Source organism: Arachis ipaensis, chromosome B05 (genome assembly GCF_000816755.2).
Source record: "Arachis ipaensis cultivar K30076 chromosome B05, Araip1.1, whole genome shotgun sequence".
NCBI classification, from domain to species: Eukaryota; Viridiplantae; Streptophyta; class Magnoliopsida; order Fabales; family Fabaceae; genus Arachis; species Arachis ipaensis.
The window spans coordinates 87,234,107-87,248,836 of record NC_029789.2 but is presented as its reverse complement, the minus strand read 5'-3'; positions in this window follow the sequence as shown (position 1 = coordinate 87,248,836).

Genomic DNA, 14,730 nt, shown 5'->3' with positions numbered 1-14,730 from the left:
CAACAGCCAATTCCTTGGTCAATTAATTCCAATTAGGGGGTGAAGTTTAATTCCAGTTTATATGCCACAAAAATCCTAATTACCTAAATAAAAGAAGATTATATGTCACGTATCCCGTTAAATTTAGATAAATTAGAAATTTAGGAGAATATGTTTTCAAGCTGTTGTTAAAGTAAAGAGCTTTTCCAAGTTATACAAGAACACAATTAGAAAGAGGGCCATACTTCCATTCCACCCAAATTCATAAAATAAAGAACGAAAACAATTCTTGATATATAAATCAAAACATGAATTAAAATAAAAGAAATAATAAAATTAATCCATACAATAGACAGAGCTCCTAACCTTAACAGTGGAGGTTTAGTTTCTCATTGTTCAGAGAAAGTAAGGATTCTGATAAAATGTAAATTGGAATGGAATGATGTTGTGCTGGAATCCTCTTGTTGGAATCCCCTTTTATATCTAATCCTAATTAATCTAAAAATCTATCTTCTAAAACTAAAATAATATCTTTTCCTATTTTATAATAAAAATTAAAGTTTAAATCAGAATAAATTAAAGCAATCAGCCTGTCTTCAATCGATGGATGGGGACCACTTGCTTCGTAGGGTCCACGCCTAACTTGGAGTGGGCATAACCATTCTTGTGTGAATCTCCCTTGATTCTCTGCTATCCATTGGCTCTAGTCTGTGTTTCTGGACCGAAAACTGGGTCGAAACTTGGCCTGAAATCACCCCCAGCGTTTTCTGCATTTTTTGCATGTCGCGCATGTCACGCGTACGCTTCAGTCACGCGTACACGTCGATGGTCTTTTTTGCATATCACGCGTACGCGTCAGGTACGTGCACGCGTCACCGAGCAACTTTGCTTTTCATGCGTACGCGTCTGGTACGTGCACGCGTCGCGATGGATATCACCAAATCATGCGTATGCGTCAGGCACGCGCACGCGTCGCTCAATTAGAATTCTACCTAAAATAAATAAAATTGCACAACAATCAAAGTAGCATCCATAGTGGCTAAAAGATAATTAATTCTTGATTAAACTTAACAATTTAAATGCAAATTCACTAGGAAAAGATAGGAAAGATGCTCACGTATCAGTTATGTTAGGGGGAAAGTGATAAACCACTATTTCATGGTTTATCTTGTGCTTAATTGAGTGGTTTTTATCAATTCTTTACCCAGTTATTCATACTATTCGCATGTTTTACGTTTTCCTTCTTGATTTTGTGCTATGATTGAAAATATGCTTCTTTGGCCTTATATTTGCTAATATTAATCCTCTCTTATTACCATTAGATGCCTTGATATGTGTGTTAAGTGATTTTAGGGATTATAGGGTAGGAATGGCTTAGAGGATGGAAAGGAAGCATGCAAAAGTGGAAGGAATACAAGATGTTGAAGAAATTGCTAAGCTGTCCAGCCTGACCTCTTTGCACTCAAACGGTCATAACTTGAGCTACAGAGGTCCAAATGATATGGTTCTAGTTGCATTGGAAAGCTAACGTTTGGGGCTTCGAAACGATATATAATTTTCCATAGCTGCCACGAAGCCAAACGATGCGAACGCATAAATCACGCGGATGTGTGACCTGGCGAAAACCCAATCCGTGCGAACGCGTGGAAGACGCTTCCGCGTCACTTTCCCGCGACTTGTACGTACCAGAAATCGCTGGGGGCAATTTCTTGCCTGTTTTTGACCCAGTTTTTGGGCCAGAAAACACATATTAGAGGCTATAAAGTGGGGGAATGCATTCATTTATCAAGAGGTCTTCCATTATTCACTTTTCATTATTTAGATGTAGTTTTAGAGAGAGAGGTTCTATCCTCTCTCTTAGGTTTTAGGATTAGGATTCCTCTTAAAGGATTTAGGATTTCAACTTCTTCTCAATTTAATGTTCTTTTTATTTATTTTCTCAAATTGGTTTATGAACTCTTATTGTTTAGATTGGTTTTCTATTTAATATATTTTGAGGTATTTCAGATTTGACTTTGCTTTGCTTTATTTATAGGGATACTTTTAATTTAATTTAGGTATTTTCTTCCTTTTGGTTTTGGTTAAGTAATTGGTAACACTTGAGTTGCCAAACTCAACAGTGGTTGAAATTGGCAGATCACTAATTGATCTAGATCGCTCTAAAGCTAGTCTTCCCACAGGGATTGACTAGGACTTGAGGATCAAGCTAATTAGTCCACTTGACTTAACTAAGTGGGATTAAAACCCAATTCTCATCACATCTGATAAGGGTAACTAGGATAGAAATTCCAAATTCTTATACCTTGCCAAGAGATTTTATTAATTATTAATTTATTTTTCTCATCAATTAAATTACTTGTTCAAACCTTTTCAAAACCCCAAAGTATACCTTTCCATAACCAATAATAAGAACACCTCCCTGTAATTCCTTGAGAAGACGACCCGAGGTTTAAATACTTCGGTTATCAATTTTTTTAGGGGTTTGTTACTTGTGACAACCAAAACTTTTGTAAGAAAGGAATTCTTGTCGGTCTAGAAGCTATACTACCAACGCGATTATTATTTTTATAAAAATTCTTTACCAAGAGAAATTCGTTCTTCAGAAAGCCATTGACTATATCCCCTCCAACATATATAGGATGTTGATAGTGAAGTAAACAAGCTCCACCCGGAGCTATGAAGAGAGGATAAAGCAACAAGACCCAGGATTTGATGAGATCCTCAATGAAATATGTGTGCTGAATGTGCAGTGGATTAATGACAAAGATGGGAGACCCAACCAACTGAGGAGATGAGATTTAAGCCCCCAAGCTAGAGGGTGGATAGATTTTGTAAGAAGGTCTCTCAACCCAACATCCAACACTTATGAGGTGACATTGGAGAGAGCTGTGCTCATATACAGCATAATGAAGGGAAAAAATGTCAATGTTGGGGAGATGATCGCCAACAATATCAATAGTGTGCTGAAGAGCACCAAGGACAGCACAAGGTTGGCCTTCTCAAGTATCATCCAAAGGTTGTGTGATGAAGCTGGGGTAGAGAAGATTATTGATGGAGTGCTGGTGGACCAAGAGAAGCCTATAACTGCCAAGAAGATGGCCAAAGTGGTGGCTGTCAACCCGCTTCAGAGAGCAAGGGAGCACAGAGCTCATGTTCATGAGCCACAAGGTCTACCATACCAAGAAGAAGAAGCTGAAGATCAACCACAATACCTACCACTTCCACCACCACCATATAAATAATTTTCTGAAGGTTTCAACTGGGAAGAAATGCAAGGAGACATTCACCAGATGTGGGGAGATATAGACTACTTGAGAGAAGATGTCAACCAAGTCAAGGAGCAACAACAACAATGGAATCAATTGCAAGAGAGCATACAACAACTCCAAGGAAGCATGGATTACATGAAGGAGCAACAAGGCTAATTCAACTGGGAAGAGATACAAGGCAGCCTCAACAAAATTGTGGAACAAGGCAAATGGCAGCAGAGGAACCTTGCTGAGTTTAGGTATCTTTATGATGCTAGAACTACTTCAAGGAGGTAGTATGACATCAACACACAAGCAAAGCTGAACCATTTGTGCAATGCTGTGGCCGTCTTAAACCCCGGATACCCTACATTTATGCAGGGAATGGAGGAGTTAAGTGCTAGGAAAGAAGAAATATTAGCCAAGCACAAAGAAGATGAGAGGATCTACATGAGAAGGCTGGGATTTTGGAAGCCTAAGGACACCAAGGCACAAGAAGGATCCTCAAAGAAAAATGGTGATGATTCCTCCTCCAAGAAGAAAGACAAGGGAAAAGGGCCAATGAATTGAAGCTGCTCCAAGAATTAAAGGTTGTTGAGTCTCATGGTTGATAATCTCAAGTTTTCTTATTCTAAATTTCTGTTAGTAGTTTGATAATAGTTGCAGTGTTAGGATAGTTGCTCTAATTTCCTTATGCTTAACCTGTTTATGAGTCCTTTGTGCTTCGACTTTAAGTTTAAAGAAGGAAAATGCAATGTTGTTTAAGTCTCATGATAATCAAATAAAAGAATAGTTTGTTTCCATAAGAGTCTATGATGAGTTGTGCAAAAACAAGAATACAAGAGACTAAGACCAAGTGAGACCATTCAAAACTAAGAGAAAGACTTAAGTATGAGACCTTGAATGAATCTGAAAGAAAATAAGCTATGATGAGCAACTAGATTCAAGGGATATGACAAGTAGATGCCAAGAATATCCCTTGAATATCCATAGAATCAAGAAGTAGTAAGAAAAAAGATCCAAGGCTCTGAGCATCAACTACTAGGATGGAAGGAAACACTAAATAGCTCAAAAGAGTTAGAAATCCTAGTAGATGCTTGTGGTGAAGATCTGTCAAGAAGAAAGAACTGGGCAAGTAAATTCTTAGGGGTGTTTCAACACCTAGTACCCTAACACCAACTGGTTTGGGAGTGCTAATTGAAAGCCTAACTAAAGGGTCGTCTTGAGACAAAACATTTAGAGTCGTGGTCAATGAAAAAAAAAAGGGAACACTTAGAAAAAAAAGAAAAAAAAAAGAAACAATTCTTGCTACTTCAAGGTGACAATCAATAGAAAGGGAGCCTGAGGTAAATACTTGGAAGAATCCTCAAGAGCCTAAGAGTTCATTATGACATTAACTCAATAAGATTCATGCATAAGTGATGACATGTCATCATGTCATGTTTTTCTATACTTTTTCATACATGAAATTGATGATTAGTGCTTCAATATTGAATGCTTTTGTGCTTAAATGGTATATTTCTTTGATCTTTTGATTTTATATATTTTGAAGGAAATAAGTGGAAAAAGAAGCAAAATAGCACAAAATCAGCTCAAAAGAAGAAAAGAAGAATTTTGGGGCACATTTTAGAGATCTGACACACTTTAGAGCCTTAGGCCACGCTTTTAAAAGCGTGGCCTATGACTAAATCAAAGAAGCGTGACAATCAGCGCTCATTTGCCAAGTGAGTGCCACGCTCACTAGTTGAGCATTTTCGTGAATTTTCAGCTTGGAAGCAAGCTTTTTGCTGTCCCAGTGCTCACTAAGTTAACTTGGCGCTGACAGGACGACCATGCCTTCTTCAAAGGACCATAACTTGAGCTATAGATGTCCAATTGATGCGCTTCCAGTTGCGTTGGAAAGCTGACATTCAGAGCTTTCCAATGATATATATAATCTATATTTGGCATGAAATTGAAGCATAATTAATAGGCATCTTCAAGGCCCAAAAACACATTTGGGATAGTGCTCAATAATGCAATGTAGCGCTCATTAAGAGAGCGCTAGTTGAGGAAATGTGCGCACGTGAGGAGCACACATAGTGAATGAGCACTGCGCTCATTGTCTGAACTGAACACTCTTCTGGAAAGTGCAATTTTGGCACAATTAATTCCAATTCAAGCCCATTGAAGCCCCAAAGCAAGCAAAGCCCAATTGACATCACTCAAAGGCACAAGAAACAATTAGAATAGGAATTTCATTTGAATTGTAATTTGTTTTCAATTTCAATTTCATTTTCATTTTGTAAAGCCTATATAAAGGCATCAATTTCATTTCATTAAAGGGAGATAATATAGAAAGCTCTCTTGATACACTTTAATTCTTCTACACTTTTACATTCCAGTATTATTGAATTCAGTTTATGAAATTTCAATCCTCTGCTACAATTTCCTTTTTTTGCAATTTTACAATTCCGTTCATGATTCAGCTTGATTTAATTTTCCTATAACTTAAACTTCCTGTTACTTGTTCTCAAGATATTTTCAATTGCTTGCTTTATTGCTTTCTTCAAATTCCCAGCACCCAATTCCCTTTACATTTGCTGCACTTTACATTTCTTGCTCTTTAAGGTTCTATCAATTTACTTCCTCCAAGTTAGATATTCTGCAATTTACTTTTCTTGCTCTTTAGGTTTCTGCCAAATTTTCATTCTGTAATTTATAATTCTTGGAATTTACTTTCTGTTGGTCACTTTTCACCCAATTCACTACTGTCTGCTTGACTAGACCAATCACTCACTAAAGTTGCTTGATCCATCAATCTCTATGGGATCGACCTCACTCTTGTGAGTTATTACTACTTGATGCGACCCGGTACACTTGCCGGTGAGTTTGTGTGGAAATCCAATTTTCCCCCATTAAGTTTTTAGTGCCGTTGTCGGGGATTGATATAGATCAACAATGATTAAGTGGGTGAGAAGTCTAGATTAAGCATTTTCTTTGTTTTTGTCCTTTTAATTTTCTGTTTTCTGTTGAAACCAAGGTGTTTGTATTTTTGCCTCACTAAGAAAATCTCATCTGAGACATGAATTTCGATTTTCATTGGTGATTGTGTCTTACAAAATTTAAATGGAGTTCAACTCATCTTGTGATCAAACAAATTTTATGGGATATTACCCACCATCACAAATTGGCTATTCTAATGGTGGCTGGGAATATCACCAAGAAATCATAGATTCTGAGCACTCTAATTAATGGAGATATGCTTCAAAGCCACAAGATGAGCAAGAGAATCATATGGGATATTGCTCACCACCACAAAATGATTCAAGTCATTATCCTAATGGTGGATGGGAATATCACCAAGAAATTACATATTCTGAGCAACCCAACCAATGGAGATATGCTCTAGACCCACAAATTGATCAAGCAGATCACATGAGATATTGTCCAGAATCACAAAATGATTTATGTCATTATCCTCATAGTGACTGGGCATATCAACAAGAGTGTGAACAATCAATTGAAATGAATTTCCTCCGAGAGCCACAAAGTGAATCACACTGTTATGACACTTACACAAACTATGGCTGGGAAGGGAATTTTAATGCTCCATATGATACTCGTCAAGAGACATCATCACTGGAGTGTGCTTTCAATAAATTCATGCAAAATTGTCCCCAATGCCACAAGATGATCCATACTGTGATGAGTTCAACAATTCTTCCAGTTGTGGGTGGGAGGATCAAAACCAGAGATCATTTGATAGTGCATACTCCACTTATCAAGAGCCATCATCACTTGAGCAAACCTTCAATTCATTTATGCAAAATTGCCCAACCTCACCTCCCAGTTCTTCACTTGAAAATTTTTTATCACTTGATTTTGCCTCAACACAAAGTTTCCTCCAAGATTCATACAACTCATCTCACCAACCACAAGATTCATTTCACTACACAGAAGACTCATTTCAACATTCACAAAATTTATTCCATAACTCACAAGATTCATTCCATACCACTCAAAACAACCTCACCACAACACATCCATGTCCACAAAATCTCTCTCAACCTTCATCTTTTGAGCTAGTAGCTGAGGATCCCCTTCAAAAGTCCAGAGAATTATTGGAAAGGCAAGAACAATCCTGGAGATAACAAGAAATCCTTCTTCAAAAGATGGAGGAGCACATAGAGAAAATAAGGAAACACTCAGAAATACTAAGCAAGGAAGATGAAGACCAATTGGTGGATGTAAAGGAGGAAGTATAAGAGCAAGATGAAGATGCTACTGTATCAAGTGAAATTTCAATGGAGGGGGAGGTTGTGGAGGTATATGAACCAAGGATTCCATATCCACAGAGGCTAATTGAAGTGACAATGGAGCATGAAGATTCCCTCCCAAAAGACTTAATGAAAAATCATGAAGAAGAAATAGAGGAAGACAATCAAGGAGATTCATATTCAATTGCAGCAGAGAAGTGCATAGAGGAAGGGCTTATGGAACCACCAATTCAAGAGGCTCTTGATGAAGAAAACACTCTAACAATCACACAACCACCAAATCTTGACATCCAAGAAGTGAAGGCAACTAATAAGAGCACCGAGAAGAGGATTGTGACCAAGATACCAAGGACAACATTCAAGAAAAGGTCAACTGCAAGCAATCCTACCCCTGATCCAGCAAGCAAGTTCAATCCAGCAACTTACAAAAGGAAGCTTGCTGAGGAGAGACCAAGACAGGGGACAATAGCTGAATCTTCTCCCCCCTTGAGGTCATTCCTCTTAACAAACTAGAAGAAGAGGAAGAAAGTGAAGAACAACATGTCAAGCTAATGACACTAAAAGAGCGCTTGTTGGGAGGCAACCCAACCTTAGGTAACATTTCATTTCTCTGCTTTGTTTTCTTTCTTTGCTTTGTTTAATTTCAATAAATTGGCATATGGTTACATTCTAAGTTTGGTGTTGCCCGGCAATAATCTATTTCAATCTCTATGGATGATTGCATCAAAAATGAAAGTGTCACACTAAGATTCTAAGTTTGGTGTGCCACTTAATTTTCTATGCAAAGTATCTAGCAACACCACTTGTCTGCATAATCATAATGCCTCTGCAGTTTTGTCTTTCTTTTGGGTTTGATTTTTCTTCTTTGCTTTAGTTATCTCCTTGTTCTCAATGCTTTCATTTATTTTGCTCTTTAACTGTTTTTGTTAAATACCTTATCAAGAATTCCTTATTCATGACAGATTCTTCCCTTGGTAATTGTATTTAACATATAACAGTTGCCTTTGTTTTAGTTCAAATAAATTGACATAGGATTGCATTCAAAGTTTGGTGTTGCTATGCAACAAAATTTGCTTCCAATCTTTACTGGATACTTGCATCAATTCCAAGTGAAAGTGTCACACTAAGTTTGGTGTGCCACTTATCTTTTATGCCATGTATCATGCACACCCCACTTGTTTTTGCAATCACAATGTCTCTGTTTCCGGTGCCTTCATTGTTATTTTTTATTTTGCTTGCTTAAACACATGTGCTACTAACATTTTATTGTGTAAGACTGATAAACCACTATTTTATGGTTTATCTTGTACTCAATTGAGTAGTTTTTATCTACTCTTTATCCACTTATTCATACTATTTGTATGGTTTTATATTTCCTTCCTAATTATGTGTTTTGATTGAAAACATGCTTCTTTGATCTTATATTTGCTTATTATTAATCCTCTCTTATTACCATTAGATGCCTTGATATGTGTGTTAAGTGTTTTCAGATATTATAAGGCAGGAATGGCTTGGAGGATGGGAAGAAAGCATGCAAAAGTGGAAGGAATGCAAGAAGTTGGAGAAATTGCTAAGCGGTCCAGCCTGACCTCTCTGCACTCAAACGGCTATAACTTTAGCTATAGAGGTCCAAACGACGCGGTTCCAGTTGCGTTGGAAAGCTAACGTCTGGGGCTTCGATTTGATATATAATATGTTATAGTTCCTCTGACGCTAGGTGACGCGACCGCGTGATCCATGCGGCCGCGTCGCAGTGACGAAAATCCAGCGTGGCAAAATTCAAAACTAGTGAATTCTGGACTGTTTCTGACCCAGTTTGCGGCCCAGAAAATACAGATTAGAGGCTATAAAGTGGGGGACTGCATCCATTAAAAAAAAAAGAGGCTCTCATAATTCACTTCTCAGGAGTAGATGTAGTTTTTAGAAAGAGAGGTTCTCTCCTCTCTCTTAGGATTAGGATTTAGGACTTCTCTTAGTTTTAGGAGTGACTCTCAATCCCAGGTTCTTTATTTTATTTATTTTTCCATGCATGTCTATGTCAGATTTAAGTTCTTTTGTTAATGCAATTTGAGGTATTTCAGTTTAATATTGCTTTCTTTTATTTACATGATTATTGCTTCCCATCTGAAGGCATTTTTATTCCAGTAGATTTACTTTTCCCCTTTTGGTTTTGGTTAAGAAATCAGTAACTCAAGAGTTATCCAACTCAACAGCATAATTGTTAATTGTTATCTTGCCAATTAAACTGAGCTTCAATAATCCCAATCTTTTCTTTGGAATTAACTAGGATTTGAAGATCAAACTAATTAATCACTTGACCTTTCTCTGCTTTAAGTATGGATTAACTAAGTGAAATTAAGATTCAATTTTCATTATCATTGATAAGGATAACTTGGTCTGGACTTCCAATTTCTTATACCTTGCCAAGAGTTTATTTTATTATTATTATTTTATTTTACTTGTCATATAACATATTCCCAATTTACTTCCAAAACCCCCAATTTACAATCTTCATAACCAATAATAAGAACATACTTCCCTGCAATTCCTTGAGAAGACGACCCGAGGTTTGAATACTCGGTTATCAATTTCAAAGGGGTTTGTTACTTGTGACAACCAAAACGTTTGTACGAAGGGATTTCTGTCGGTTTAGAGACTATATCTACAACGCGACTGTTTTTATGAAATTCTTTACTGGCAAAAATCCCAACGTCAAAATGGCGCCGTTGCTGGGGAATTGCAAACGTGTGCCTTATTATTGGTTATTGTATATATTTTATTTTTGCTTGTTTATTTGTTTTTATTTTTATTTTTGTTTTTTCTTAATTTAAGAGGTTATTGGTTTTTATTTTTAAAATTTTTATCTTATCTTATCTTATTTCAAAAATCAAATTTCAAAATTTCAAAAATTCAAATTTTAAAAATTCAAATTTCAAAATTTAATTTTCAAATTCAAAATTTAAATAACCTTTTAATTTAAATTTATTTTTATTTTTTTTTTATTTTTTTATTTGCTACTATGAACTCTCACCCCTTTGGCTATGAGTCTGGTTACAATAATGTTGCAGGAAGAAGAAACTACAATGAGAACAGGCATCAAGGTTGGAACAATCAAAGATGGGAGGAGCCACAAGGATTTGATCAACCCTCATGGCAACAACCACCTCCAATGGACTATCAACAACCACCACCATATGCCTATGAACCCTTTCCTCAACATAACTTTGGACCACCAAACTCACAAGCCCCTTTCCGCCATTCACCTCCATATGACCCTAACCCTCAACCACCATACCAACCACCTTATGAGCCATATGAACCATATATAGAACCACCCCAATTCCAACCCAATTACTCACAAGAACCACCACTTCAATATTCACCATCTCCATATCCATCAATCCGAGAGCACTATGATCCTTTTTATGAAAGCCGAGTGCATCAAGAGGCAAAGGATCGTCTCAAGGAAATAGTGGATCGATTTCAGGCAACCACTCAACAACTGGGGCAAGTATTAATTCAATGGGCTTCTAGGCACTTAAATATACAAGGGTCAACCACAGCCTCATGTGGACAATTTCATGAAGAGCATAGCATGAAGGAGATACCAGAAACCCCAGTGGACAAGACAGAGAATGAATTCGTACTAGAACAAGTAGAAGAAGCTATCATTGTTCAAGAAGAAGAGTTGGTTGAAGACTTAGGAGATGCAGAACCTCCATGGGAAAGTCCAGTCATAGAACCTCCTTCCAAGACGGTTGAAATTGATGCTGAGGAGGGTGTACAACCTCCAAAGCATATCATAGTTGAAGACTTGGAAGAGGTTGATCAAGAGATGGAGATTCAAGAAGAAGAAGCACAACCTCCCATGCCCTTGGAAAGTAATGAAGAGGAGATTGAATTGAAAGAGAGCTACCAAGAGGAAGAGGTTGAAATTGAAGAAGCTTGCAAAGAGGTGGTAATTATTAGAGAAGAGCACAAGGGAGTGGAGCTTGCAATTTCATTAAAAACACCTCCCCCTAAGTTGCCATTATCCTTCACAACGTTCAAGTGGGTAAAATTCATATCCCATAGCTTTCTAATCCCACTTGAATATGGGCTACTGGAGACGGATGGTCAACTTAGAGCTCTTTGTGGCATTAAGAGTAAGAGGAAGATGGCCAGTGGTAAGAATTGTCCTGCAAGGTTCATTATGGTTGGAAGCTTTAAATTTAAATGCAAAGGTTGGTGTAGAGCTCAATTGAATGGGTCTAGGAAGCTGTTTGGTAGCTGCAGTGAGAATTCAAATTACTTATCACCCGGCTGAAAAAATACAGATCCCGACAAAAATGGGTGTAAAAGTAAAGTTTGGGATCCTAGAATCTGTTATGACATTTGTCACCCCGGGAGCCTAAGAATCTGTTTGAAGCTTCTTAAGGGCTTTACATGCTTAGTTTGGGACCCCGGAGGTTACTGGAATCACAAACACTGGTGGAGATTCCTGGATGAGTTCAAGCATAAGCCACCATAACAGGAAGCTCATCAAATGTCCAACTTAAGGACTTTAACTAAAAGTGCTAGGTGGGAGACAACCCACCATGGTATAATCGTTCCTTTTTCATTTTTATTTAGTTTTATTTGTTTTTGAATTTTATTTTATTTTGTTGTATTGAACCTGGAGTTTTGAATCACATTCATATTAACACTGCATTCTGCATTTTTCAGATTACAAAAAAAAAAAAAAGCGAGCACGCGACGCGACCGCATCAGCGACGCGTCCGCGTCACAAGGAGAGGGGAGAAAAATAAAAACGAACAGAGAGTTTCGCAGGAGCAGCGCTGGAGGCGTGCCAATGGCACAAATCGACCCACGCGACCGCACCGCTGACGCGACCGCGTCATATGGGAATAATGGCCTCCTCCGCGACCGCGTGCCCCACGCGGCCGCGTGACCTGAAAATCGACGTCGACCAGGTGCATGGCCGAAAGTTGAGCTGGAGTTGGGCTGGACCCGTGCTAGTAGCACAAGCCCTGCCACGCGAACACGTCACCCACGCGTCCGCGTCATATTGGAAATAAGGCCACCCGCGCGATTGCGTCAACCACGCGACCGCGTCACCCAGGATTTTGACAATACTGAGTTTTGAACAGAGAGTTGTGCGACCGCGAGGCTGCACTCGCGCCACTAGCACAAATCGACTCACGCGATCGCGTGCCCCACGCGTCCACGTCACCCAACCATATCGTGCACCACGCGACCGCGTCACCCACGCGATCGCGTCGGCAGCGTCGCACAACCTATCCAGATTAGTGCCAATTTTCTTATCTTTTCTTTTCTAATCCTAAATTCTCCCTTCTCTCTCCTTTCTCACTTTCTTTTTCTACTTCTCATTCTTTTTCACTTTCATTTTATTTTATTTAATTGCATACTCTCATTTATTGCGTATTTTTATTTTTTCTAAATTTATTATTGGTGTTCAAATGTTCTTATTCAACTATTACATCTTTTCTGGTATTTTCTTGGTGCTTCATGACTTGTTTTATTCTGATTGGGTAATATTATTTAAATCAATGCTAATTTTTATATATACTGATATTCCTTTTGCATTGACGTGAATTTACATTGTCTTTTATTACCCACCTTTTTCCCCATGGTTGCAAATTTTGCACCACTGGTATGCCATGGCTTCTATTGTTTTCTCCCTTATCATTTGGCATTAACCCATACTTCTTTTATTTTCTTATCTCTATTTCTGGGTTACTCTTCTTCCCTTTTTCTTTCAGGATGGCCACCTGGAAGGGAAGCGGAAGACATTTTACATGGGGAGACAGACAAGTCCATCTGCACAATCCTTAGAGAAAAGCAATAGTTGACACAACCCATCCACCTGCAAATCTCAGCATGCACCGAGGACGGTGCAATCTTTAAGTGTGGGGAGGTCGATACCGATCTCCATGGGTTAGTTACTCCTCTATCTCAACACCAATGATTTATTTTCCTTATTCATTGTTGCATTTGCATGTTTGATTGCATATTTGTTTAATTTCTTGCATATTTTACCACTTGGTTGAAGTAATATTTTCTTTTTCAAGAAAATTTTTAGAAAATTTCACTAATTTGAATAAAATTTAATGATACACTTGTTTGAAGAGATATTATATTGGAACATGGTTTAGAACTCGAACACACAAAACCTGTGAGATTTTTGAGCCTATTTGAATTGGTTGCATTTTGTCAACCAAAAATTTTGTTTTAGTGTGTATTTTTCTCTCTAAAATTGTGATCTTTGTCTTGCTTAATTCTGTATTTCCATTATTTTATGTATGCATGCACTTATATGATTGAGGCCTTTGTTTCACTGAGCTTACATACCCATATGGCCTTAGCCCTTCATTATCCCTTGCAAACCAATTTGAGCCTATTATACCCCTTTGTTCTTTACTTTAGCACATCATTAACTCTAAGTGGAAAACAATAATGTCCTTAATTTGAATCCTTGGTTAGCTTAGACTAGTGAGAGTGCTCATTAATTAAGTGTGGGGAAAAGTGGGTTTGGAAACATTTGGTTTGAGAATTGAGTATGTTAGAATTTTCTGAAAATGTGAAAGAATGTTGAGAATATGTTCATGCATTCAATACTTTAATCATATGCATTGAGAAAAACAAAAGAAAAAAAATAATATAAAAAAAAAAGAAAAATAAAGGAGAAAAAGAAAAGAAAAAGAGCAAATAATAAAAGAGGACAAAATGCCCCAAAGTAAGTGGTGAAAGCAATGCATATGTACTGTACTTGAAATTAGAATGCATAAATATGTGGAAAACATGGTTAATGGATGGTTAGATGTTGTATTATGATTACATGGATTGTCTAAAGTTAGGTGGAAAGTTTAAGTTAATTAAGGATTCAGATTTTAGTCCACTTGGCCAAATACAATCCTACCTTGACCCTAACCCCATTACAGCCCTTAAAAGACCTCTTGATATGTGTATTTGTGCATTAAATTTTATGTTGATTGTTAGATGAAGAGCAAGCCTTAGAAAGCAAGGTTAGTAGAGAATTGAGAGAATCGAACCTAAAAACACTTGAGTGATTAGAGTGTATACACTACCAGTAAAGGTTCGATGCTCAATTCCTTGTTCCCGGCTTTCATGAGCTATTTTCTTCTACAAGCCTATTTGTACTTCATTTTTATGATTTGAATTAGTGAAATCCAGTTCATATTTATTCTTGGAGAACTTATTTACTCTTAACCAAGTAAGTAAAA